This window comes from Delphinapterus leucas, chromosome 2, assembly GCF_059928025.1.
Source record: "Delphinapterus leucas isolate spDelLeu-1000000601 "Yukka" chromosome 2, BTC_Dleu_Yukka2, whole genome shotgun sequence".
NCBI lineage: Eukaryota > Metazoa > Chordata > Mammalia > Artiodactyla > Monodontidae > Delphinapterus > Delphinapterus leucas.
The window spans coordinates 106480536-106505478 of record NC_143130.1 but is presented as its reverse complement, the minus strand read 5'-3'; the positions used below and the strand labels follow the sequence as shown (position 1 = coordinate 106505478).

The following is a 24943-nucleotide window of genomic DNA, read 5'->3' as shown; positions in this document are numbered from 1 at the left end:
CGGTTGAACAACGTTTAGTTCATAAGCAAGTTAAAAGATTTTTCTAATGGAATTTTTATTGGCATTACTGTGGCCTATTCAGGAAGAACACCAAGTCTTATACGGCCTTGAGAGGAGGGGGAAAGTCTCTCTAAATGACAAGAAAGATGGGGCTTCCCTGGTGGTGCAGTGGTTAAGAATCTGCCTGCCAATGCAGGGGACACGGGTTCGAGCACTGGTCTGGGAAGATCCCACATGCCACAGAGCAACTAAGCCCATGCACCACAACTACTGAGCCTGTGCTCTAGAGCCCGTGAGCCACAACTACTGAGCCCGTGTGCCGCAACGACGGAAGCCCAGGTGCCTACAGCCCATGCTCCACAAGAGAAGCCACCACAATGAGAAGCCCGCGCACTGCAACGAAGAGTAGCTCCCGCTCTCCGCACCTAGGGAAAGCCCGTGCGCTGCACCGAACACCTAACACAGCCAAAAATAAAATAAATAAATTCATAAAAATTTTAAAGAAAAGAAATACTTTTTAAAAAATGACAAGAAAGAGTAAATGAGACTCAGATACAGAGGGTGATGTGCTCAAAGTGACTGAGAAAGTTAAGGTCAGATCCTAACCTAGAAGCCAAGTTGCCCGATTCTCTGGTCTCCTAAAATGTTTCTAGGGATCATGTGTTACTAGGAGGGTATTTATAGACGGCATGTCTTGGTATAAAGGAAACAATAGACCTGGCACTCATCCTTACGCCCTGTTCATAACTGGTCTTTCCCCATTCTCTGCGTGTGCCTAGCAGCCCCAACACAGACTGGACTGGCCAGGAGAGAAAGGAGAGAAAAAAGGAAAGATACTGTAAGAAAGAAGGGGGAGTAGACTTGAAAACGTTTTCTTGTTATCTTCTCAAGTTTAAGAGAACTAAAAGAGATTGAGGAAAAGTAATTCTCTTCCCATTGGAAAAAAAATTATACTTTTCTTTGTTCCTACAAAAAAATTGACAAAAATGGATCAATTAAGCTGGAAAGTTGCATAGCCACTTCCTGTCTTCCCCTTTGTGTGTCATCCCATTTTAAGTAGCAAGAAAACCTTTCATAATGGATTGGGACAAGGCCAGGAATCATTGAATGTTTGGAAGCTGTGCCCAGACTATTCTGCTTATAACAAAGAGAATAAAATATATCATTTGTCATAGTTTCCACATGACTTCAATATTGCATGTGAGCTAACTACTCTTTCCCCATCTGATCAGGGACGTTACTGACAGAGACACAGCAGGCCCCTCTTGCGACTGAACACATGAATGCCGTCACCAGATCCCAGGCAAGTCCACCTACCAGCTTTTGTAAAGTTACTGTACGGATAATGGAAGAGAACAGCTTAGATGTGCGTCTCATGTTACAGATAGGACAGTTTTGGTCATTTAAGTTTTTAGAATGATCACTGTGTGTAACAAGACAATTGTTGCAGTATTTACAGAGTTTTTGCTTTTTTTCATTTTTAAAACCACATGATGTTTCCTTCATTCAGGCAGATGGGTGATTCTCAGCTCATCACTTCAGGGAAAGGATGTACTGCTGGGAAAAAAATAAAGCTGCCTTGCTTACCATTTTATTTCAAAAGTTTTAGTCCTATAGGCAAATCAAAGGACAAGCATCAGTTACAGATTTAGGAGATGATACACTGAAATAATACAAGTTAGCCTACCTGAGGCAAAATAAGCATTTTCTAAGTGGAGCAAGGGGGAGAGGAGAGAGTATCCGAGTAAAGCAAGGAGGCATAAGTATCGATGGGTCCTTGGAGGAACATTGAACCTTATCCCCTAGAGACATCTTGGAAAGAAAACCACAAGTCCTCTGGGCCACTTTCATGTATTAAATAAATCTCAGTGCAGCCCTGGTTAAAACTTCCATCCTCATTTCTCTCTTCTGCTCTTTGAACCTGAGGCTTGACTCCTGGCTGCAGTAAGGTCAGCATGGCTTGCTCTGTTCTCTTCCTCTGCCTTTTTTCTTTGGTTCTAATTCCCTTGAGGTTAGGGAAGAAACAGAAATTAAGAAGAATTTTTTTTTAATGGCAGACACTTTCTCATTTACTGGTGTATACCTTTGGGTGCACTGCTTTCCTGCCCAACCACTGATGGCCTCGATGTGCGAGCATCCCTGTGAGAGCGCAGCCGGGGACCCTCAGGAGCCTCCTCAAGGCAGGATCTTCCCCTCCCTGTCAGATCCCATTCTGGAAGCACTCCCCATGGCCCCTTGTCTCCCCTTTTCCTGGTGGAGAACTGGCTGATGACTCAGGCCTGCTGCCTTCAGAGGTGGCACCTGTGGGACACAGCACTCACTCTTCCTCACTGTGCCTCATGGAGACACCCAGGCAGCCCCAATGCTGCCCCCCTTCACTGTACCATCCTTCTCTGATTTCCTCATCTTCTGCTGAAGTAGATGAAAAAATAGATCAAAATCTGCTCCAGAAACAGATATCCAAAGACAGAATGCCATGCAGTTTTCCTTTTTACTCCGATGATCTCTGTCTTTAAAAGCAAGTATTTTAGGATAGCGATGTCTGAAGTGGCTCATGGGGAAAGTGGAACACTCTGATGATACTCCTCTGCTGACTGCTCCATCCCTCACTTCAGCTAAAGAAGTGAAGATCAGGGGTTGCAGGGTCTGTACAGTTACTTCTTCATAAATCCTAGAGTGCCTGGCTGTGAGTTGTTCTTAATGGAAAATGATGAATGCTTAATGCCTCTTGGTCCCTAGTTCTGGGTCCCAGCTGCCAAATTTGTAACAATGAAAAATGCTCCAGAGTACATCTTATTTATCTAAATGGAAAAAAAATCTCTTTGTTTCTATAAGTGATTCTAAATAAAGGTTTCTAATTCTTAAGACAAAATAAAAAAATATACATATATAGTCCAATATTTTATATTGCATAATTTATAAATATATATTATAATTAAATATATTCCAATAATATTAGTAAATCAATTAATATTTACCAATTAGATGAGCTTGAGGAACAAAATTCAATAATAAGCCCTGCACCAACCAAATCACCACAGATACAGGAAAAGGAAAGCCTAGCTGTGAGGATATGGCAGAAGATTAAACATGGTCATAAAACAATTATAAGTCGTCATTGTGGTCTCTCCTGGAAATTATTAGGAGAACTATGAAGGCAGAGGTTAGATAATTATTGTGCTATATTTTGCAATAAACAAAATTTTATCAATGTTGTAAATTGCTTTCTTCCATATGAATTTTAAATGTTGTAAAGAATCCAGAAAGAGTTAAAAGATTAATTAAAATTATGAAGTATAATATATTTAAACTTTAGAACAGAGGAGGAAATATTAAGAAATAACTGACTCATGGCCTTTAACATATAGAGAGGTTTTGTCTTTTAATTAAAAATAAAGAATGAAAACAAATAAACAACGAACACTTACAAAAATCTTTGATCCAACAGCATCCATCATCATAACAATAGCCCTTGTCATAGAATTAAGACTTTCTCCATTTCACGTTTGAGTACCTGCAGTTACAAAAGGCATTCCACTAACAGCTGGCGTAGCTCATTAACGTGACAAAAACTTGCACTTACATCAGTTTTATACCAAATCGCACCATTCATTAAACCATGGATAAATTTCTTTTTGCTGTTGTTGAAAACAAAAGTCATTACCTTGTTTATCATTAAAAAAGAGATTTTTTTTTTTACTAATCAAAATAGGATATGGTTTAATCAGAATAAGGTGTTACGTGCATTAGGTGTCCCCAGGTGGGTTCTGAGGTTCTCTAACCACCTAACATCTAAGTGAATACACAACACATACATTTTCATATCATCCATCCTCCTGAAATTCAGCAGTCTTCCATTTATAGTGTTTTTCAGAGCAAAATCTCCCAGTCCCTTGAACCAAAATCATCAAGTAACTCACTAAAAAAGTAAACCCCCAACCTCATGCCAGACCTATTGAATCAGAATCTGTTGATCAGAATAAGACATATTTTTTCTAAATGTGATTCTTAAATGTACAGTAAAATTTGACAAATACTGTCCAATTGGTTAACTCTGGAGTTTTTATTTTTTAATCTCATCTTATATTGCCTGCAGCATTTACTTTACCTCAGAAATCCCTTCATCTTTAAACATTCTTAAGCCTTAGTTTTCCTCAACTGAGGATGGGTTAATATTACTTTGCGGTTTTTAGATTATAAAATGAGTTGTAAAGTGCTTAGCAATGGACTTGGCATATGGTAAGTGTTCCATAAATGATAACAAAGATGATTGTGGTAATGATGCGAATGACAAAATAAGGGCAGGTGGAAACAAGGATCCCATGATAATTCTCTGATCTCTTTCCCTGATCACATTGGGCAGACTTTAAAGCTGTAAACCCAAGAGATTAAAATTAAACAAAACCAGATGGCGTGGATAAAAGAATACCTCTCTTTGCCTAAATCAGGAAATTTCCACTTCTGCTTTCCTTCTTTGTAGACCTTGCCTCTTCCCCTCCCCACACGGGAGGGGTGAGGAGGGCTGATTCTTTTGTTCGCAGTCCATTTATGAGTAGGAAATTAGTCCTTAGTCTAACTTAAAATGTAGGACTCAAGACTCCACTCACTCTGCTTATATCGCTTGCATTTTAAGTCTTTGCCTACCTGTGATAATAAGCAAATCTAAGGAGAGCTAATTTAGTACCCTGTGATTGGCTACCTCTTTCTCTTTCTATTTCAGCTCAGATACTTGAAAGTCAAGTCAACCCTTGGCTAGTTTGAGGCGTGGCCTATCTCTCCTACTCATCCTTATAGGAATTCTGAGCTTGCTTTTCTGGATTCAGAAGGAAGTAGGAAACTCCACTTAGGCCTGAACCTCAACCCACCTTTCCTGCTTTAGAGGTAATCAGGTCCTGGTTCGGCTGAAAGTCCTTCTTCACTTTCCATTTGTATGAAGCTAATACATATAAGCATCCTCAGGAATCTTCCCAGTGGTGAGCAGGGCAGGATTTGGCCATTCTTACGTCCCTGGAAATATCATCATGGGACATAAAATCCCCACTTCAAATGGAAATTACCAAACATTGTAGTTGAATAATAATGAATATATGACATATCCAAACATGTGGGATACAGCAAAAGCAGTATAGAAGGTCCCTGACTTACGGTTTTCTGACTTTATGATGGTATGAAAGTGATAGGCATTAAGTAGAAACCACACTTCAAATTTTGAATTTTGATCTTTTCCTGGGCTAGTATGATGCTCTCTTTTGATGCTGGACAGCTCCCAGCCAGTCACTGGATCACAAGGGTAAACGACCATCACACTAGTACCAAACGTAAAATAGATAGCTAGTGGGAAGCAGCTGCATAGCACAAGGAGATCAGCTCAGTGCTTTGTGACCACCTAGAGGGGTGGGATAGGGAGGGTGGGAGGGAGACACAAGAGGTAGGAGATATGGGGATATATGTATATGTATAGCTGATTCACTTTGTTATAAAGCAGAACCTAACACGCCATTGTAAAGCAATTATACTCCAATAAAGATGTTAAAAAAAACAAAACAAAACCGGTCTGAACCCAGACAACCACTCTGCTTTTTGTTTTCAGTACAGTATTCAATAAATTACATGAGATAGTCAGCACCATATTATAAAATAGGCTTTGTGTTAGATAATCTTGCCCAACTGTAGGCTAATATAAGTGTTCTGAGCACGTTCAAGGTAAGCTAGGCTAAGCTATCATGTCCGGAGTTTAGGTGTATTAAATGCACTTTTGACTTAAGATATTTTCATCTTATGATGGGTTTATTGGGACATAACCCCACTGGAAGTCAAGGAATAATTGTAATTAGAGGCAAATTTATGGATTTAAATTATATTTGTTAGGAAAGAAGAAATGTTGAGAATCAATAGTCAAACTTGCAACTCAAAGAACTAGAAAAAGTAGCGAGATAAATAAAGTAAAGGTAGCAAATAATAAACTATGTGCGGAAATAACAAAATTGACCAACTTTCACAAGAAAAAAAAACATATAAAGAACCCCTTACCTGTTAAAGTAACTGAATCCATAATTGAAGGATTATTAAGTTTCTCCCATAAGTGAAACTATGCTTAGATGGCTCACTAGTGAACTTTCTGAAAATTAAAAAAAAATAATTAAAAACCTTGCACAAATTCTTCTATAGATAGAAAAGGAGCCATAAATTGCAGCTTATCTAATGAACTATTAAAGGAGCCATAAATTGCAGCTTATCTAATGAACTATTATAATCTTGATACCAAAATCTGACCTAAACATTTTAATGAAAGAAAAAGTTGAATACCAGTATCACTCAGGATCCTGGACAGAACGAACAGTAATCTCTGCTGTCTGGCTATGTCACAAGATTTCATTCTCCATAGGACTACTTGGAAAGAGGTTCTGGGTGCTAAGTAACTACTTCTTCGAGGAGGGGAAAACACCAAAGATGCCCTGATTCCAGAGCCCCAGCTGCAGGGTTTGTGTACAGGCTGCAGGTGCCTGGGGAGCACTGTGTCTCCACAGCACAGAGGTAAGTGGCTGAGTCTTCAGGTTTAGGGGCTGCGATGTGCAGAGAGCTTCCCTTCTTTAATAAGGTGGCTTTTAGTCTTTCTTTCTGCTTTTCGTCCCCAACTGAGTAAAGAAGGAAGAGAAGTTCGGGTCCCTTCCCAGGATCCTGTCTATACCACAGTAGCCCTTTAAAATTGCTGACCGTGTAGCTGCAGTTGAGGATGAGACTGTCTCCCTCCTGGATTTTCAGGGTCTGAGGACTCTGCTCCACCTTGTCTTCTCCCCTCAACCCTGTTCAGGAAAACAAAATCAGAAATGAAACAAAGCTTTCAGTTCAGCAGTTTTGAAAAATTCCAACAAAAAGCCTGGGATGAGCTGAGACTAAACCCCTCTCTCTCTTCTCTCCAGCTTTGGATAAATGTGCCCTTATGGTTCTCATCTCTTAACCTCCAACTTACAGCCAAGCTGAAGCCACAAGACTATGAATGCACATTCCAGCATGTTCTCCATCCTGATATCACACTCTTGATACAATTTTAATGATTCCAAATCTTCTTCCCTGAGGAGCTGCTCCTGTGTCTTAGTTCTCCTTCTCTAATGCACGAGATAGCCTTTCTGTTGGTGGCTCAGCCAATCAAGAGCAAATCCTCTAGTAGCTGTCATGCTTTTGACGGTTAAGGCACTGGAGGAATGAGAGGAATGGAACCACTGCCACCTGGTGGTCACAAAACCAACATCTCATAGGACCCACTCCATGCCCCCTACAAAGACAAAAATTGTTGGGAGGACATTTTTTATATTGCTGGGCATAGTGCATATGAGGTTTAAAGTAGTAATCAGAAAAGCCTTCTCTGCCTGCAATTTGAATCGTTTCATTTTTCCTTGTTTGGCCTTTAAAACTAAACTGCTACCAGAGGTTATAAAAGTTGAACCCAAGCATAGGTGTAATGGATTGTGTTTCTCTTTATAGTACACAAGAATCTCAGGAGGTGAGACCTTAAAAGGACTAGAGTGCTGAAAAAAGCGGGGGGATAGAATAGCTGTGGATATGTCTGGAGACCTCTTTGATAGAGAACTGGGAACATAAGTTAAGAAACCATTGCTTCAAATAATTTTATGCCTGGCTACAGGGACCAAGTGTAACTACAACTCAGGGTCACGAACTTGATAGATCTTAGGAGAACAGGAGGGAAGAGCATGGCAGAGGGAAAGCAGAGCTCTCCATTCTAGACCCTGGAGAGATCAGAACATCACAGGGCAGAGTGGGGAACAGGAAGATACGTATCGCAAAACTAGTATTGTTTAATTTGTTTGGTTCTATGACACTCTGTTGGGGTTTTTTTTGTTTGTTTTGTTTTTGTTTTTACATCTTTATTGGAGTATAATTGCTTTACAATGGTGTGTTAGTTTCTGCTTTATAACAAAGTGAATCAGTTATACATATACATATGTTCCCATATCTCTTCCCTCTTGCGTCTCCCTCCCTCCCACCCTCCCTGTCCCACCCCTCCAGGCGGTCACAAAGCACCGAGCTGATATCCCTGTGCTATGCCGCTGCTTCCCACTAGCTATCTACCTTATATTTTTTAGTGTATATATGTCCATGCCTGTCTCTCGCTTTGTCACAGCTCACCCTTCCCCCTCCCCATATTCTCAAGTCCATTCTCTAGTAGGTCTGTGTCTTTATTCCTGTCTTACCCCTAGGTTCTTCATGACATTTTTTTTCTTAAATTCCATATATATGTGTTAGCATACGGTACTTGTCTTTCTCTTTCTGACTTATTTCACTCTGTATGACAGACTCTAAGTCTATCCACCTCATTACAAATAGCTCAATTTCGTTTCTTTTTATGGCTGAGTAATATTCCATTGTATATATGTGCCACACCTTCTTTATCCATTCATCCGATGATGGACACTTAGGTTGTTTCCATCTCCGGGCTATTGTAAATAGAGCTGCAATGAACATTTTGGTACATGACTCTTTTTGAATTATGGATTTCTCAGGGTATATGCCCAGTATTGGGATTGCTGGGTCATATGGTAGTTGTATTTGTAGTTTTTTAAGGAACGTCCATACTGTTCTCCACAGTGCCTGTATCAATTTACATTCCCACCACCAGTGCAAGAGGGTTCCCTTTTCTCCACACCCTCTCCAGCATTTATTGTTTCTAGATTTTTTGATGATGGCCATTCTGACCGGTGTGAGATGATATCTCATTGTAGTTTTGATTTGCATTTCTCTAATGATTAATGATGTTGAGCATTCTTTCATGTGTTTGTTGGCAGTCTGTATATCTTCTTTAGAGAAATGTCTGTTTAGGTCTTCTGCCCATTTTTGGTTTGGGTTGTTTGTCTTTTTGTTATTGAGCTGCATGAGCTGCTTATAAATTTTGGAGATTAATCCTTTGTCAGTTGCTTCATTTGCAAATATATTGTCCCATTCTGAGGGTTGTCTTTTGGTCTTGTTTATGGTTTCCTTTGCTGTACAAAAGCTTTGAAGTTTCATTAGGTCCCATTCGTTTATTTTTGTTTTTATTTCTACCTCTCTAGGAGGTGGGTCAAAAAGGAACTTGCTGTGATTTATGTCATAGAGTATTCTGCCTATGTTTTCCTCTAAGAGTTTGATAGTTTCTGGCCTTACAGTTAGGTCTTTAATCCATTTTGAGCTTATTTTTGTGTATGGTGTTAGGGAGTGATCTAATCTCAAACTTTTACATGTAGCTGTCCAGTTTTCCCAGCACCACTTATGGAAGAGGCTGTCCTTTCTCCACTGTACATTCCGGCCTCATTTATCAAAGATAAGGTGACCATATGTGCGTGGGTTTATCTCTGGGCTTTCTATCCTGTTCCATTGATCTATCTTTCTGTTTTTGTGCCAGTACCATACTGTCTTGATTACTGTAGCTTTGTAGTATAGTCTGAAATCAGGGAGCCTGATTCCTCCAGCTCCGTTTTTCGTTCTCAAAATTGCTTTGGCTATTCGGGGTCTTTTGTGTTTCCATACAAATTGTGAAATTTTTTGTTCTGGTTCTGTGAAAAATCCCAGTGGTAGTTTGATAGGGATTGCATTGAATCTGTAGATTGCTTTGGGTGGTAGAGTCATTTTCATAATGTTGATTCTTCCAATCCAAGAACATGGTATATCTCTCCATCTATTTGTATCATCTTTAATTTCTTCCATTAGCGTCTTATAATTTTCTGCATACAGGTCTTTTGTCTCCTTAGGTAGGTTTATTCCTAGATATTTTATTCTTTTTGTTGCAATGGTAAATGGGAGTGTTTTGTTGATTTCACTTTCATATTTTTCATCATTAGTGTATAGGAATGCCAGAGATTTCTGTGCATTAATTTTGTATCGTGTAACTTTACCAAATTCATTGATTAGCTCTAGTAGTTTTCTGGTAGCATCTTTAGGATTCTCTATGTATAGTATCATGTAATCTGCAAACAGTGACAGCTTTACTTCTTCTTTTCCGACTCGGATTCCTTTTATTTCCTTTTCTTTTCTGATTGCTGTGGCTAAAACTTCCAAAACTATGTTGAATAAGAGCGGTGAGAGTGGGCCACCTTGTCTTGTTCCTGATTTTAGTGGAAATGCTTTCCGTTTTTCACCATTGAGGATGATGTTGGCTGTGGGTTTGTCATACATGGCCTTTATTATATTGAGGAATGTTCCCTCTATGCCTACTTTCTGCAGGGTTTTTATCATAAATGGGTGTTGAAAGCTTTCTCTGCGTCTATTGAGATGATCATATGGTTTTTCTCCTTCAATTTGTTAATATGGTGTATCACATTGGTTGATTTGCGTATATTGAAGAATCCTTGCATTCCTGGAATAAACCCCACTTGATCATGGTGTATGGTCCTTTTAATGTGCTGTTGGATTCTGTTTGCTAGTATTTTGTTGAGGATTTTTGCATCTATGTTCATCAGTGATATTGGCCTGTAGTTTTCTTTCTTTGTGACATCCTTGTCTGGTTTTGGTATCAGAGTGATGGTGGCCTCGTAGAATGAGTTTGGGAGTGTTCCTCCCTCTGCTATATTTTGCAAGAGTTTGAGAAGGATAGCTGTTAGCTCTTCTCTTAATGTTTGGTAAAATTCGCCTGTGAAGCCACCTAGTCCTGGGCTTTTGTTTGTTGGAAGATTTTTAATCACAGTTTCAATTTCAGTGCTTGTGATTGGTCTGTTCATATTTTCTATTTCTTCCTGATTCAGTCTTGGCAGGTTGTGCATTTCTAAGAATTTTTCATTTCTTCCAGGTTGTCCATTTTATTGGCATAGAGTTGCTTGTAGTAATCTCTCATGATCTTTTGTATTTCTGCAGTGTCAGTTGTTACTTCTCCTTTTTCATTTCTAATTCTATTGATTTGAGTCTTCTCCCTTTCTTTCTTGATGAGTCTGGCTAATGGTTTATCAATTTTGTTTATCTACTCAAAAAACCAGCTTTTAGTTTTTTTGATCTTTGCTATCGTTTCCTTCATTTCTTTTTCATTTATCTCTGATCTGATTTTTATGATTCCTTTCCTTCTGTTAACTTTGGGGGTTTTTTGTTCTTTCTCTAATTGCTTGAGGTGCAAGGTTAGGTTGTTTATTCGGGATGTTTCCTATTTCTTAAGGTAGGATAGTATTGCTATAAACTTCCCTCTTAGTACTGCTTTTGCTGCATCCCATAGATTTTGGGTCGTCGTGTCTCCATTGTCATCAGTTTCTAGGTATTTTTTTTATTTCCTCTTTGATTTCTTCAGTGATCACCTCGTTATTAAGTAGTGTATTGTTCATCCTCCATGTGTTTGTATTTTTTACAGACCTTTTCCTGTAATTGATATCTAGTCTCATAGCGTTGTGGTCGGAAAAGATACTTGATACAATTTCAATTTTCTTAAATTTACCAAGGCTTGATTTCTGACCCAAGGTATGATCTATCCTGGAGAATGTTCCATGAGCACTTGAGAAAAATGTGTATTCTGTTGTTTTTGGATGGAATGTCCTATAAATATCAATTAAGTCCATCTTGTTTAATGTATCATTTAAAGCTTGTGTTTCCTTATTTATTTTCATTTTGGATGATCTGTCCATTGGTGAAAGTGGGGTGTTAAAGCCCCCTACTATGAATTTGTTACCGTCGATTTCCTCTTTTATGGCTGTTACTATTTGCCTTATGTATTGAGGTGCTCCTATGTTGGGTGCATAAATATTTACACTTGTTATATCTTCTTCTTGGATCGATCCCTTGATCATTATGTAGTGTCCTTCTTTGTCTCTTCTAATAGTCTTTATTTTAAAGTCTATTTTGTCTGATAGGAGAATTGCTACTCCAGCTTGCTTTTGGTTTCCATTTGCATGAAAGATCTTTTTCCATCCCCTTACTTTCAGTCTGTATGTGTCTCTAGGTCTGAAGTGGGTCTATTGTAGACAGCAAATATATGGGTCTTGTTTTTGTATCCATTCAGCCAATCTGTGTCTTTTGGTTGGAGCATTTAGTCCATCTACATTTAAGGTAATTATCGATATGTATGTTCCTATTCCCATTTTCTTAATTGTTTTGGGTTCGTTATTGTAGGTCTTTTCCTTCTCTTGTGTTTCTTGCCTAGAGAAGTTCCTTTAGCAGTTGTTGTAAAGCTGGTTTGGTGGTGCTGAACTCTCTCAGCTTTTGCTTGTCTGTAAAGGTTTTAATTTCTCCATCAAATCTGAATGAGATCCTTGCTGGGTAATCTTGGTTGCAGGTTTTTCTCCTTCATCACTTTAAATATGTCCTGCCAGTCCCTTCTGGCTTGCAGAGTTTCTGCTGAAAGATCACCTGTTAACATTATGGGGATTCCCTTGTGTGTTATTTGTTGTTTTTCCCTTGCTGCTTTTAATACGTTTTCTTTGTATTTAATTTTTGACAGTTTGATTAGTATGTGTCTTGGCATGTTTCTCCTTGGATTTACCCTGTATGGGACTCTCTGTGCTTCCTGGACTTAACTATTTCCTTTTCCATATTAGGGAAGTTTTCATCTATAATCTCTTCAAATATTTTCTCAGTCCCTTTCTTTTTCTCTTCTTCTTCTGGAATTCCTATAATTTAAATGTTGGTGCATTTAATGTTGTCCCAGAAGTGTCTGAGACTTTCCCAGTTCTTTTCATTCTTTTTTCTTTATTCTGCTCTTCAGTAGTTATTTCCACTATTTTATCTTCCAGGTCACTTATCCGTTCTTCTGCCTCAGTTATTTGGCTATTGATCCCATCTAGAGTATTTTTAATTTCATTTATTGTGCTGTTCATCGTTGTTTGTTTCATCTTTAGTTCTTCTAGGTCCTTGTTAAATGTTTCTTGCATTTTGTCTATTCTATTTCCAAGATTTTGGATCATCTTTATTATCATTATTCTGAATTCTTTTTTAGGTAGACTGCCTATTTCCTCTTCATTTGTTAGGTCTGGTGGGTTTTTATCTTGCTCCTTCATCTGCTGTGTGTTTTTCTGTCTTCTCATTTTGCTTATCTTACTGTGTTTGGGGTCTCCTTTTTGCAGGCTGTAGGTTCGTAGTTCCCGTTGTTTTTGGTGTCTCTCCCCACTGGCTAAGGTTGGTTCAGTGGGTTGTGTAGGCTTCCTGGTGGAGGGGACTAGTGCCTGTGTTCTGGTGGATGCGGCTGGATCTTGTCTTTCTGGTGGGCAGGTCCACATCTGGTGTTGTGTTTTGGGGTGTCTGTGGACTTATTATGATTTTAGGCAGCCTCTCTGCTAATGGGTGGGATTGTGTTCCTGTCTTGCTAGTTGTTTGGCATAGGATGTCCAGCACTGTAACTTGCTGGTCGTTGAGTGAAGCTGGGTGCTAGTGTTGAGATGGAGATCTCTTGGGAGATTTTCGCCATTTGGTATTATGTGGAGCTGGGAGGTCTCTTGTGGACCAGTGTCCTGAAGTTGACTCTCCCACCTCAGAGGCACAGCACTGACTCCTGGCTGTAGCACCAAGAGCTTTTCATCCACACGGCTCAGAATAAAAGGGAGAAAAAGTAGAAAGAAATAATTAGTAGAAGTAGAAAGAAAGAAAGAAAGAAGGGAGGGAGGGAGGAAGGAGAGAAGGAAGTAAAACAGAAAGAAAGAAGATAAAGTATAATAAAATAAAATAAGATAAAATATAATAAAGTTATTAAAATTAAAATAATTATTAAGAGAAAAAAATTTTTAAAAAAAACGGACGGATAGAACCCTAGGGCAAATGGTGAAAGCAAAGCTATACAGACAAAATCTCACACAGAAGCATACACATACACACTCTCAAAAAGAGGAAAAGGGGAAAAAATCATAAATCTTCCTCTCATATTCCACCTCCTTAATTTGGGATGATTCGTTGTCTATTCATGTATTCCACAGATGCAGGGTATATCAAGTTGATTGTGGAGCTTTAATCCGCTGCTTCTGAGGCTTCTGAGAGAGATTTCCCTTTCTCTTCTTTGTTCTCACAGCTCCCAGGGGCTCAGCTTTGGATTTGGCCCCGCCTCTGCGTGTAGGTCGCTGTAGGGCGTCTGTTCTTCGCTCAGACAGGACGGGGTTAAAGGAGCCGCTGATTCGGGGGCTCTGGCTCACTCAGGCGGGGCGGAGGGAGGGGCACGGAGGGCGGGGCGAGCCTGCGGCGGCAGAAGCCGGCATGACGTTGCAGCAGCCTGAGGCGCGCAGTGCGTCCTTCCAGGGGAGTCGTCCGTGGATCCCGGGACCCTGGCAAAGGCGGGCTGCACAGGCTCCCCGGAATGGGGGTGTGGAGAGTTACCTGTGCTCGCACACAGGCTTCTTGGTGGCGGCGGCAGCAGCAGCCTTAGCGTCTCCTGCCCGTCTCTGGGTTCCGCGCTTATAGCCGCGGCTCGCGCCCGTCTCTGGAGCTCCTTTAAGCAGCGCTCTTAATCCCCTCTCCTCGCGCACCAGGAAACAAAGAGGGAAGAAAAAGTCTCTTGCCTCTTCGGCAGGTCCAGACTTTTCCCTGGACTCCCTCCCGGCTAGCGGTGGCGCACTAACTCCCTGCAGGCTGTGTTCTCGCCACCAGCCCCAGTCCTCTCCCGGCGCTCCAACCGAAGCCCGAGTCTCAACTCCCAGCCCCGCCCGCGCCGGCGGGTGAGCAGACAAGCCTCTCGGCCTGGTGAGTGCCAGTCGGCCCTGACCCTATGTGCGGGAATCTCTCCGCTTTGCCCTCGGCCCCCCTGTTGCTGTGCTCTCCTCCGTGGCTCCGAAGCTTTCCCCCTCCGCCACCCGCAGTCTCCGCCCGCGAAGGGTCTTCCCAGTGTGTGGAAACGTTTCCTCCGTCACCGCTCCCTCCCACTGGTGCAGGTCCCGTCCCTATCCTTTTGTCTCTGTTTATTCTTTTTTCTTTTGGCCTACCCAGGTACGTGGGGGGTTTCTTGCCTTTTGGGAGGTCTGAGGTCTTCTGCCAGCGTTCAGTACGTGTTCTGTAGGAGTTGTTCCACGTGTAGATGTATTTCTGGTGTATCTGTGGGGAGGAAGGTGATCTCCGCGTCTTACTCTTCCGCCATCTTCCCGGAAGCCCCACTCCATTGGGTTTTGTCGTTGAACATGTGTTGATGTTGCAGAGTTGAGCACCATTTATATAAGCTCTCCTCAGACTTGTCCGAAGAGCACACTCTACCCCCATTAGCTACAACCCAGAAAAAGAACATCGACCCTCAGACGCACTGCTTTGATGTCACTTCATCCCTCACGCACTGAGGTACTAGAAAAGAATAAGCTGCACAGAATTTATTGCACTAACAGTGTAGGTAAGGGGTTTGTTGTTCTTTGACGTTTGCTTTGAAAATCTGATAATTTCTCAGTGATCTAAAAGTCGTTAAACTAACTTGTATCCATTTTCTCATCCTTTGATTTATTCTAGTCACACTTAGCAAACTCTGACTGTTACAAATCATATTTAAAAGGCTGTGTTTCTCTGTTTCTGAATGTGTGTCTCAGAAAGAACGTGAAAAAGATAACTGCAGGATTAATGCAGGAGCTCTTTGTAGGATAGACTCTAAAAGAACCCAGAAGCTGAATGTGTGATGTGTAATGAAACCAAGGAGATGATTTACAGTTGCGATTTTTCTGAAATTTGTTTGTAATTTTTAAAAGCATTTTTAATTTGAAATAATTATAGATTCATGGAAGTTTCCAAAAATGTACAGGGAGGCTCTGTGTACTCTTCACCCTGTGTCCTCCAGGGGTCTCTAAACCAGGAAATTGACATTAGTAAAACACACAGGGCTTATTAGATTTCCACAGTTCACATGCAGCCATTTGTGTGTGTGTGTGTGTGTGAAATTCTATGCAATTTTACACATGTACAGATTCATGCATTCATGTATATCACATGTATAGCTTCACTGCCACAATCAAGATGCACAGCTGTTTCATAACCGCAAGGCTTCCTCATGCCACCCCTTTGTAGCCACACCCACCCCTTCCCTAGTCATTAACCCCTGACAATCACTAACCTGCTCTTCATCCCTACGATTTTGTTTTTTTAATAATGTTATATAAATGGAATTATATAGAAGTAAGCATTGAGATTTTTTTCACTCAGAATGAGTAGTAAAAACATGAGATTTGTCCAGGTAATAGTGTGTATCCAACCTGTTTGTTTCCTTTTATTTCTGAGTAGTATTCCATGGTAGGGACGTCCCACAGTTTGTTTAACCAGTCACCTACGAAGGGAAATCAGGTTTCCATATTTTGGCTGCTATGAATAAAGCTGTTATGAATATTCAGGTACAGATTTTTATGTAAATAAAGTCTTCTATTTATCTAGGATAAGTGTCCAAGTCTGCATTGCATGTTTAGTTTTATAAGAAATTGCCAGGCCATTTTCCAGAGTGCCTGTATCATTCCATATTCCCATCAGCAGTTTATGAGTGATCCAGTTTTCCCCACGTTTGCCGGAATTAGGTGTTGTCACTATTTTTTATTTTAGCCCCACTGATAGTTGTATAGTGATATTTCATTGTGGTTTTAATTTGCGTTTCTCTGATGGCTGATGATGTTGAGCATCTTTTCATGTGCTGATTTGCAATCTGTATATCCTCTTTGGTGAAATATCAATCTGGGTCTTTCACCCGTTTTTCTAATTGGTTGTTCATTTTCTATACCATTTAGCTTTTAGAGTTCTTTATATATTCTAGATATAAGTACTATGTCAGATACATGGTTTGTAAATATTTACCCCCAGTCTGTAGCTTATCTTTTCATATTCTTAACAGGGTCTTTTGTAGAGGAAAAGTTTTTAAATTTGATTCAGTTAGGGATGTGTGTGTGTGTGTATCATCCTTTTCGTGTCAAATCTAAGATTTACTTAGCCCCAGGCCTGAAGATTTTCTCTATTTTCTTTCAAGTTTCAAGTTTATATTTTACATTTAAGTCTATGATCCATTTTGAGTTGATTTTTATAATGTATATTTTTAAAAGATCTTTTTTAGAAAAGAGGAATCTGTCATCATCTTTGTCTTAAGCTTTACCTATTTGCTGTTATCAAGTAACTAGTTCAAAGCAAAATAACCAAAATGTAGCTTGAGCACTTCTCATAGAAGACTGAAAAAAACTTTTATGCTGTGAGCCTGTGAGCTTCCCTTTTTATACTTACTGTGATTTCTCTAAATTTAAAGTAAAGTTAAAACTATAGTCCAAACCCAAACCCTTCTCAACATATCAGCCTCTGAAATCATCTATCATGTATTACAGGGCAATGTTTTCTAGTATAGATTTGGAAAATGGTTACATCTATCTTATGATCAAGGATAACTGTAATCTTTCCTAAAATTCACATTCTTTTAAACTTTAAAATTCTGTGAGGAAAAAAATGCCTATTAATATTTAAGTCATCAAAGTGAACTAAAGTGAGAGTCTCTTCCTTGTCTGTAACTTCTTTCCTATAATTGAGCATGTGTTTCTTGAAAAAGAGAATATTCTCTACAAATTGTCACAAGATAGAGAATTCCCTCTTTCTCTTATTACTTTCTGCTAAAATTACATGCTTCCATCTACCTTTTTTCACAGTCACCATTCCAAGGTCAAATAGCTCATTTCCCCAAGGATGTAGTGATTCTTCTTTCTACTGTGCCAGAGGCAGAGTCCTGATTTTTGCTCTCATAGGGGAACTTTTAAAATACCCATATTACAATTGAGGATAATACTTCCTAAAAGTTTTCTTAAGGGTTGAGAATCCAGGAACTTAAAAGGATTCTTGATTGAAATAATTCAGCCCTTGGAACCAGAATCAGGAAGTTAGAAAAACAGACAAGACATTTTTCTTGTCTCAGGCTAGGACTCCCAATGGTAGGAATATCTACCCCCAAACTAGGTCACTAGACTGGAAATTAAAAATATACAAAGAAGCAGAACAAGTGATGGCAATGGTAAAGATAAATAGAAACAGATAGTTTAACACCATCCAATTGTACTCATGGGCAACATCTAGTGTATGGAGAACACCTATTATAAAAACGTCATTTCCTTTGAGCCCTAGGAATTAGGATGGAAAGGAAAAGTATTGGGACTCAAAGAGAGCTAAGTTAACTGTGATTTTCTTTCGGCCTGGACCACTCCCCCACTCTCTGCCCACTACCACCCTTAGCTTTATAGGACTCATATCTCTAGCCACAGGAAATAAATATTTGAGGCTGAAATTCTAAGATAAAAGCTCTAGAGAAGAAAGCAGAAAAGAGGTAATACAGGAATACGTCATCACCAGGTGAAACCGGAAGACTCACCGATGAGAGGGACTTCCAAGTCCACAAGAAAATGAATTACATATACATCTTCCTATAGACTTACTCAGGTGATGAAGATGGCTCTGTCTACGCCAACAAGAGGGAGACCATCTAATTGCAAACCTGAAAATAGTACCATATGACGAAAATCTGTACAAACAGAAAGGGGATTTATGGTACATGGAAATAGAAGTATTCTTATGGTGATGAGAATTGGACGAATACAAGAACTAATTGATACACAATTATCTAACAGCATGCAAAGGGTAGAAGCTCTGTGTCTGTTGATATTATCAATTAATTCATTCTTCAGTTAGCCAGTATTTAATGTGCAACCACTATGGGCCATGTACTGTGTAATGTACAATACATACATGTTTCCTGACCGTATGGAACTCACAGTTATAGGCATAACAGGAATTTTAGAAGTCTGTACATAAGTATAGATATAGATGTAGATTATAAAAACATATTAATTGCAACATTTCCTTTTGTCTTGGACTTGGAAGAGAGCCTTCAGTACATGAGAACCCATGGAGAGAGTCCACAATACATGCTTGGGTACACTTCCAAAACATATATGAAGTGCATTTGTTCAACTTTCCTTAGCCTATTATGCAGAATAATGATATATGAGAAAACTGATAATTCACTGAAGAGTTAGAGCAACCAGAAGTGAAGCTGTGATGGTGTGTCTTCCTCAGTCTTCCTGAAGCCAAGTTAGAGGAGTTTCAGAAGATTGGCTCAGAGAGTTTGAAATGAATCCCCTGCAGTTTGGAGGATTCAGAGGGTCACACTAGGCGGCAATGACAATTTCTCTCACTTTACTGTACTTATGGCCAGAATGCTGATTACTCTGTTATTTTTATCTCTGTGTATATGTGACAGAAAGGTGGCTTATACTTGTTAAATTGAGTGAGAAGCTAGAGAAAGTAGATGATGAGGTATGACACAGAGTCATGTAGACATGAGTAAAATGTCAGAGAGAGAGAGAATAACACAAAGAGAGGACACAGTCTAGAGCTAAACCTTGCAAACACTCAATAGTTAATGACTGGAAGGGAGATGAAGGTGTGTGCAGGAGTGAGAGAGGAAACAGCCCAAGAAGTAGGTACAAACCTCAGAGAGTGTTTTGTCAGAGAAGAAGCTGTTTCTCTAAGAAAGAGAGAAACTTTCTCTAAGGAAGAGAGGATTTGAAGTAAAAGTAAATGGTCACAACTCATGTGTCTAAAGTTTCTGAGAGGTCAGCAATGATGAGGTTTGGAAATTTCGGTTGATTTACAACACCGAGATTATTAGCACTCTTTGAGAGCTTAGCTAGTGGAGGAATTAAAGCCAGATATATGTATACCCTTTAATCCAGAAATTCTAATATATATGCCGAATAGCAGTGTGTAAATATGTTCACCAAAGAACGTGTATAAGAATATTCATGGGCTTCCCTGGTGGCGCAGTGGTTGAGAGTCCGCCTGCCGATGCAGGGGACACGGGTTCGTGCCCTGGTCCTGGAAGATCCCACGTGCCACGGAGCGGCTGGGCCCGTGAGCCATGGCCGCTGAGCCTGCGCGTCCGGAGCGTGTGCTCTGTAAGGGGAGAGGCCACAACAGTGAGAGGCCCGCATACCGCCAAAAAAAAAGAATATTCATAATACCACTATTGATAACAGCCAAAGGCAGGAAAAATCCAAAGAACCAGTTAAGCAGGTAGCTAAATAAATTCTGGTATGTTCATACAGCAATGAGAATAAACAAACTAAACTGTATACAACATGGATGACTCTTAGAAATCTGATATTAAGAAAAGAATCCAGATGAAAAAAATCCAAACTATACTATTTTAGTTGTATAATGTTCAAAAATGGGCAAAACCGATTTATCTATGGGACTGTGGTTTCCTTGGAAGGCTGGCAGTGACCAGAAGGGGATAAAACAGGGCTTCTGAAGAGCAAAACTACAAGCAAGAAAGAGCAGCAGACCCAGCTTCAGTGTCTGGGAGTTCATGAATTGTTCAAATGAAGCTTCACAAAGTCCCTTTTTTAACACCAGGACCGACTTGGGGTTCAGTATGACAAGCATCAACTATAGCAACACAGGTTGCAACAGGGAAGTCATCGAGGTTTGGGGTCTTTCAGCTTTTTCTAATCACGTACAAGAGATCCAACATTAGTTGACTGCCATTTTCCAATCAGATATATCCCATGTCCATAACTTCTAGTTTATTTGCAATGAATAATCTAGAAATACCCTGGATGTCCTGCTAAGGTCATTCTGGATAAGAACTTAGTACGGAACAACTCCTAAAAACTCCTCTTTACTTTTCAAGTATAAATGAGATTACTGTGTCCACAAAGAGGTCAGCTCAGGAAACCCCAAAGGCCTCAGGTGACCTCAGAGGAAGCAGAAAACAAGTTACAGGCACACTGTTAATGCATTCCTTCCCAGATGGCATTTATTTATTTATTGGCAAAATAATCTGATGGAGATATTAGAAAAATTAGAGTCATGTGACAATCAAGAAAATGTAAAAAGGCGATTATGATTAGACAGCTCATTGATTAAGGAGACGGGATTTGATTTGGGGGATGTTAGGGATCAAGTAGAGACTAGTGACCGTGATTTTACAACGGCTCCAGTTTGAGCTGGTATGCATGTTATCCAAAACGTTTTAGAAGATTTCTCAGACTTTAAAAGTACAAATAGATTGAAATAATTGTTAAACAAGATAGGTCATTGATTATTTTCGGTCTGGAGTTTTTAAAAATTTTTGCTACCTTTTGGGAATCCTCCTCTGAGTACCTCTCGCCAATACCGCTTCCTGCACCAGATTCTAAGATACATTTTTCCTGCTTCAAATCTTTGATTTATTCCCTTGTAAACTACTTACATCTATTTTCTTCATTAAAAGTTGTCTCTGAAAAGTTGTCTTTTCTGGAAAATTGTTCTGTATTGGGATCATTGTTTTTTGTATAGTAGGGATAGAAAATCCTTACACAAGGAAGAATATCTTTCTTTCTGGAATTCCAGATGAAAACATATCCACCAGGTTAATTGCCACCTAATATCACCACACAACAGCACAGAGACATTACTCTTTCAGATGTTATATTACAGCTACTCTGAACATATGTGGTACAGAATTGTCTGAAATTGAGGCCATCTGGAGTCATTAGGAGCTAAACAGTAAAGCAAAGCCTTGATGTAAGAGAATTTTCTGTAACAGGCAAAATATGAGTGTTTAGTAGTTGTAGAGGGAAAATGTGCTATACTCCAGGGTCACAGAAATGATCAGGGAGCCCATACCAGAAAGACTAAAGGTAAATTCCTATTCACCTCCTGGGAATTGTCAAGGAAATCATCAAATACCTGTGTGTTCACTCCAGCATTATTTGCTACTGTGAGTAAAACAATCTGAAAAGCTAGTAAGACGGAATTTGCCAAAAAAGTATTATAAAATCATACATTGGGGCTTCCCTGGTGGCGCAGTGGTTGAGAATCTGCCTGCTAATGCAGGGGACACGGGTTCGAGCTCTGGTCTGGGAGGATCCCACAGGCCGCGGAGCAACTAGGCCCGTGAGCCACAACTACTGAGCCTGTGCGTCTGGAGCCTGTGCTCCGCAACAGGAGAGGCTGTGATAGTGAGAGGCCCGCGCACCGCGATGAAGAATGGCGCCCGCTTGCCACAACTAGAGAAAGCCCTCGCACAGAAACGAAGACCCAACACGGCAAAAATAAATTAATTAATAAACTCCTACCCCCAACATCTTCTTAAAGAAAAAAATCATACATTGGAATATCGCCATTAGAATGTGTGATTTTAATCTGTAAATAATGCCGTGCAAATAATAATTTCACAATATACTGTTGGGTAAAAACGCAGAATGGAAAACATCCTATAAGATGTGATGCTGTAGCAGAGTTTTTCCTGACTAGTAGAAATTTTGAGTTGTTCTGTTTTGTTTTTAGTATTACTTCTTTGGATATTCTATTTTATCTGCATTAAACGTGCATATAGAGAATGTGATCAGGTAATGGGGCTGTTTCTGAGCAAACTGAAGCGCTTCATTCCTCCTTGGTGTCAAGACTTGTGGTGACATTTATTCTGTGTACATCATTCCAAGTCATTCATGGCACAGCATGAGACAATGAGACAGGGAGAGTCCAAGAAGTGCCATTTAACAGATACTTCAGATCTAACATAATGACAAGACTTAGTCAGCAATGCATAAATATTTGTGCAGTGAACCTAAAAGTCTAACAATTCAGGTGCAGATTTGGCCAAATATTACAGAATTTTTTTAAACCAAATCACTTGCTTTAATATAATCACCATAAAAAAGTTCTGAATTTTTTTGGCAAATGATCTACTTCACGATGAAGAATTGAAGATAAAGATGCTTTTGATGAATGACACTTTTAGATATGTTCTCTGAGCCAGAGAGATAGCGTTTTCCTTAGAGTGAGGTTTCCACTTGTAACTCCCCTGCCCCGCTGCCACGGCCCCTGCCTTCTCCTGCCCTTACCGAGAATCTCACTAAGGTTTTCATAGCTGCGGGACACCTCACGTTGAGATCTGAGGTTTCTGTGGGGTTCCCACAGGGACCTGCATCACTGTGGTCTCTCAGAGCACAGAAATACACCGCTGAGTCCCCAAGCTGCAAGGCTGTGATGGTAAGGCTGATGGAACTGGCCGTTTTCTGGAAGTTCAAAAACTACCGACCCTCTGTTGTATTCACTCATTGTAAGACTCCTGATGAATAAGGAAAATCATTTCCCCACTTGGTGTTTGTTTGTACCAGAATAAATAATAACTGTAACTACTAGCTTCATATACACAATCCAAGGTTACATCCTCCTTCTCCAGCATAGAAATTTCTGGCTGGTCTTTTTTTTTTCAATTTTTTTTTTTTTTTTTTTTTTAAGAAGAGGTTGGGGGTAGGAGTTTAGTAATTCATTAATTTATTTTTGCTGTGTTAGATCTTAGTTTCTGTGCGAGGGCTTTCTCTAGTTGTGGCAAGCGGGCACCACTCTTCATTGCGGTGCGCGGGCCTCTCACTATCGCGGCCTCTCTTGTTGCGGAGCACAGGCTCCAGACACACAGGCTCAGTAGTTGTGGCTCACGGGCCTAGTTGCTCCGCGGCCTGTGGCATCCTCCCAGACCAGGGCTCGAACCCCTGTCCCATGTATTAGCAGGCAGATTCTCAACCACTGCACCACCAGGGAAGCCCCTGGCTGGTCTTGAGTTACTTTCTGGGCTGTGATGGATCCTGGGGAGAAGAAAAAAATTTATGTATGTAATATATATGGAAAGAGACAGGCAGAGAGACAGACAGAAAGAATTTGGCTGATTCTCCTGGTGGAACCCCGAGGGCTGCAAGGAACAAACATAGGACTAAGACTTCAAATTCCTGGACCCGTTAGTCAACTCTCCTACACACCAGCAGACAATAATAACCTGCCCTACCCCCAAACATGGGAGCTGAGTGGAGCTGAGTCTGTTTGTGGCCATCCTTCCCAGCCTTACCAAGGCGGACGGAGGCTATGACAACTCTCAGCAGGCCAGGGAACCCCATGTTGGAAGCTCTTCCTCTGAGTGAAATGCGCTGTGTTCTGTCTCAAATTCAGGGCTAAACGCCTGCCCTGTACCTGACAGGGCACGTGCACAAGTACTGAAGTGTGAGATGCTTCTGCACCAGAACAGAAAATGTAACTTGCTGCTATCAGTTTGCCTGTGGCACGTCATGGCTTGTTGACATGGTTGGTGAATCTAACCTGCCTATTTAGACTTTACTGCGATTAAGTTGCCAACAATTATATCAGTGCTGCATCCATTTGCCATATTCAGCTAATGCATCTAGGATAGACAAAAGTTTTATAACTAATACAATTTGTTACGATTAAGGTGACTTCTGAGAACAAATAGTCATCCATATTTTTGTATGGCTTTTTTTGTTTTTTTTTTTGGCCTGCAGCCAAACTCTACAGTGAAATAAGCTCACAGATTCTTCTTCCAGACAGGAAGGTCAAACTATTACCCTCAGTCATCATAACTTTTCTTCCTTCACTCCAAGCCATTGGTTCCTGGGGAAATTTACATTGGATAAAGTTCCTTGTCTGCTTAATGCTATCACAGCAAGTTTCCTGGTGGACAAAATTTGTCCAGCTGTATGTGTCTAATGCCAATCAGTAGTCAGTCTGTGCTAGAAACACCTTGCTTTCAAGTACCCCATCCTATAGTCAAAATGAATGCAAAATCACCAGACCATGCATTCCTAGTTCCTTATATCAAAAATGTAGCCATTCAAAAATCACAAATGCCTTTTCATCCCACTGCTGCAGCAGCTCTGGCTCGTTTCACTGAGAGCAGCGCCTCAACAGCGTTACGTCTCAGCCGCGTGAAAATTTGTGTATGATTTGCTTGGCATCCCTGTGCTGATCTATGATTGTGATTCAGCTGATGCAGCTTTTAGTCATCTATTCCTTTTCTCTTCCCTAAATGAATATATTAATATCGTGACATCTAACGTCCATCTTACATTAAGAGAAAATAGATGTTTTTGAAAGTCAGTCTAGAGAAGGGAGGAGTCTTTCTGGCTGAACAGGGACACTTCTGGGGATCAGAGCTTGGGTCTTCTTTAAGACTGATATCCACCCTATTCTCCCTGAAGAACAAGTCCCAACCTGGGTTTCTAGGAATTAGGTCTGAGCTTGA

General features: G+C 40.3%; 1 protein-coding gene across 4 annotated transcripts in view; it reads left to right on the top strand.

Moving 5' to 3' along the window:
• LOC115803651 (sal-like protein 2) overlaps positions 1-24943 on the top strand; it is a 900219-nt gene that overhangs the window by 344717 nt on the left and 530559 nt on the right. For all 4 annotated transcript variants that reach the window (XR_016391489.1, XR_016391490.1, XR_016391491.1 and 1 more), the window contains exons 12-13: positions 1233-1303; positions 6386-6534. The gene's annotated coding sequence lies outside the window, so the exon portion shown is untranslated. The remainder of the gene's footprint in view (positions 1-1232; positions 1304-6385; positions 6535-24943) is intronic.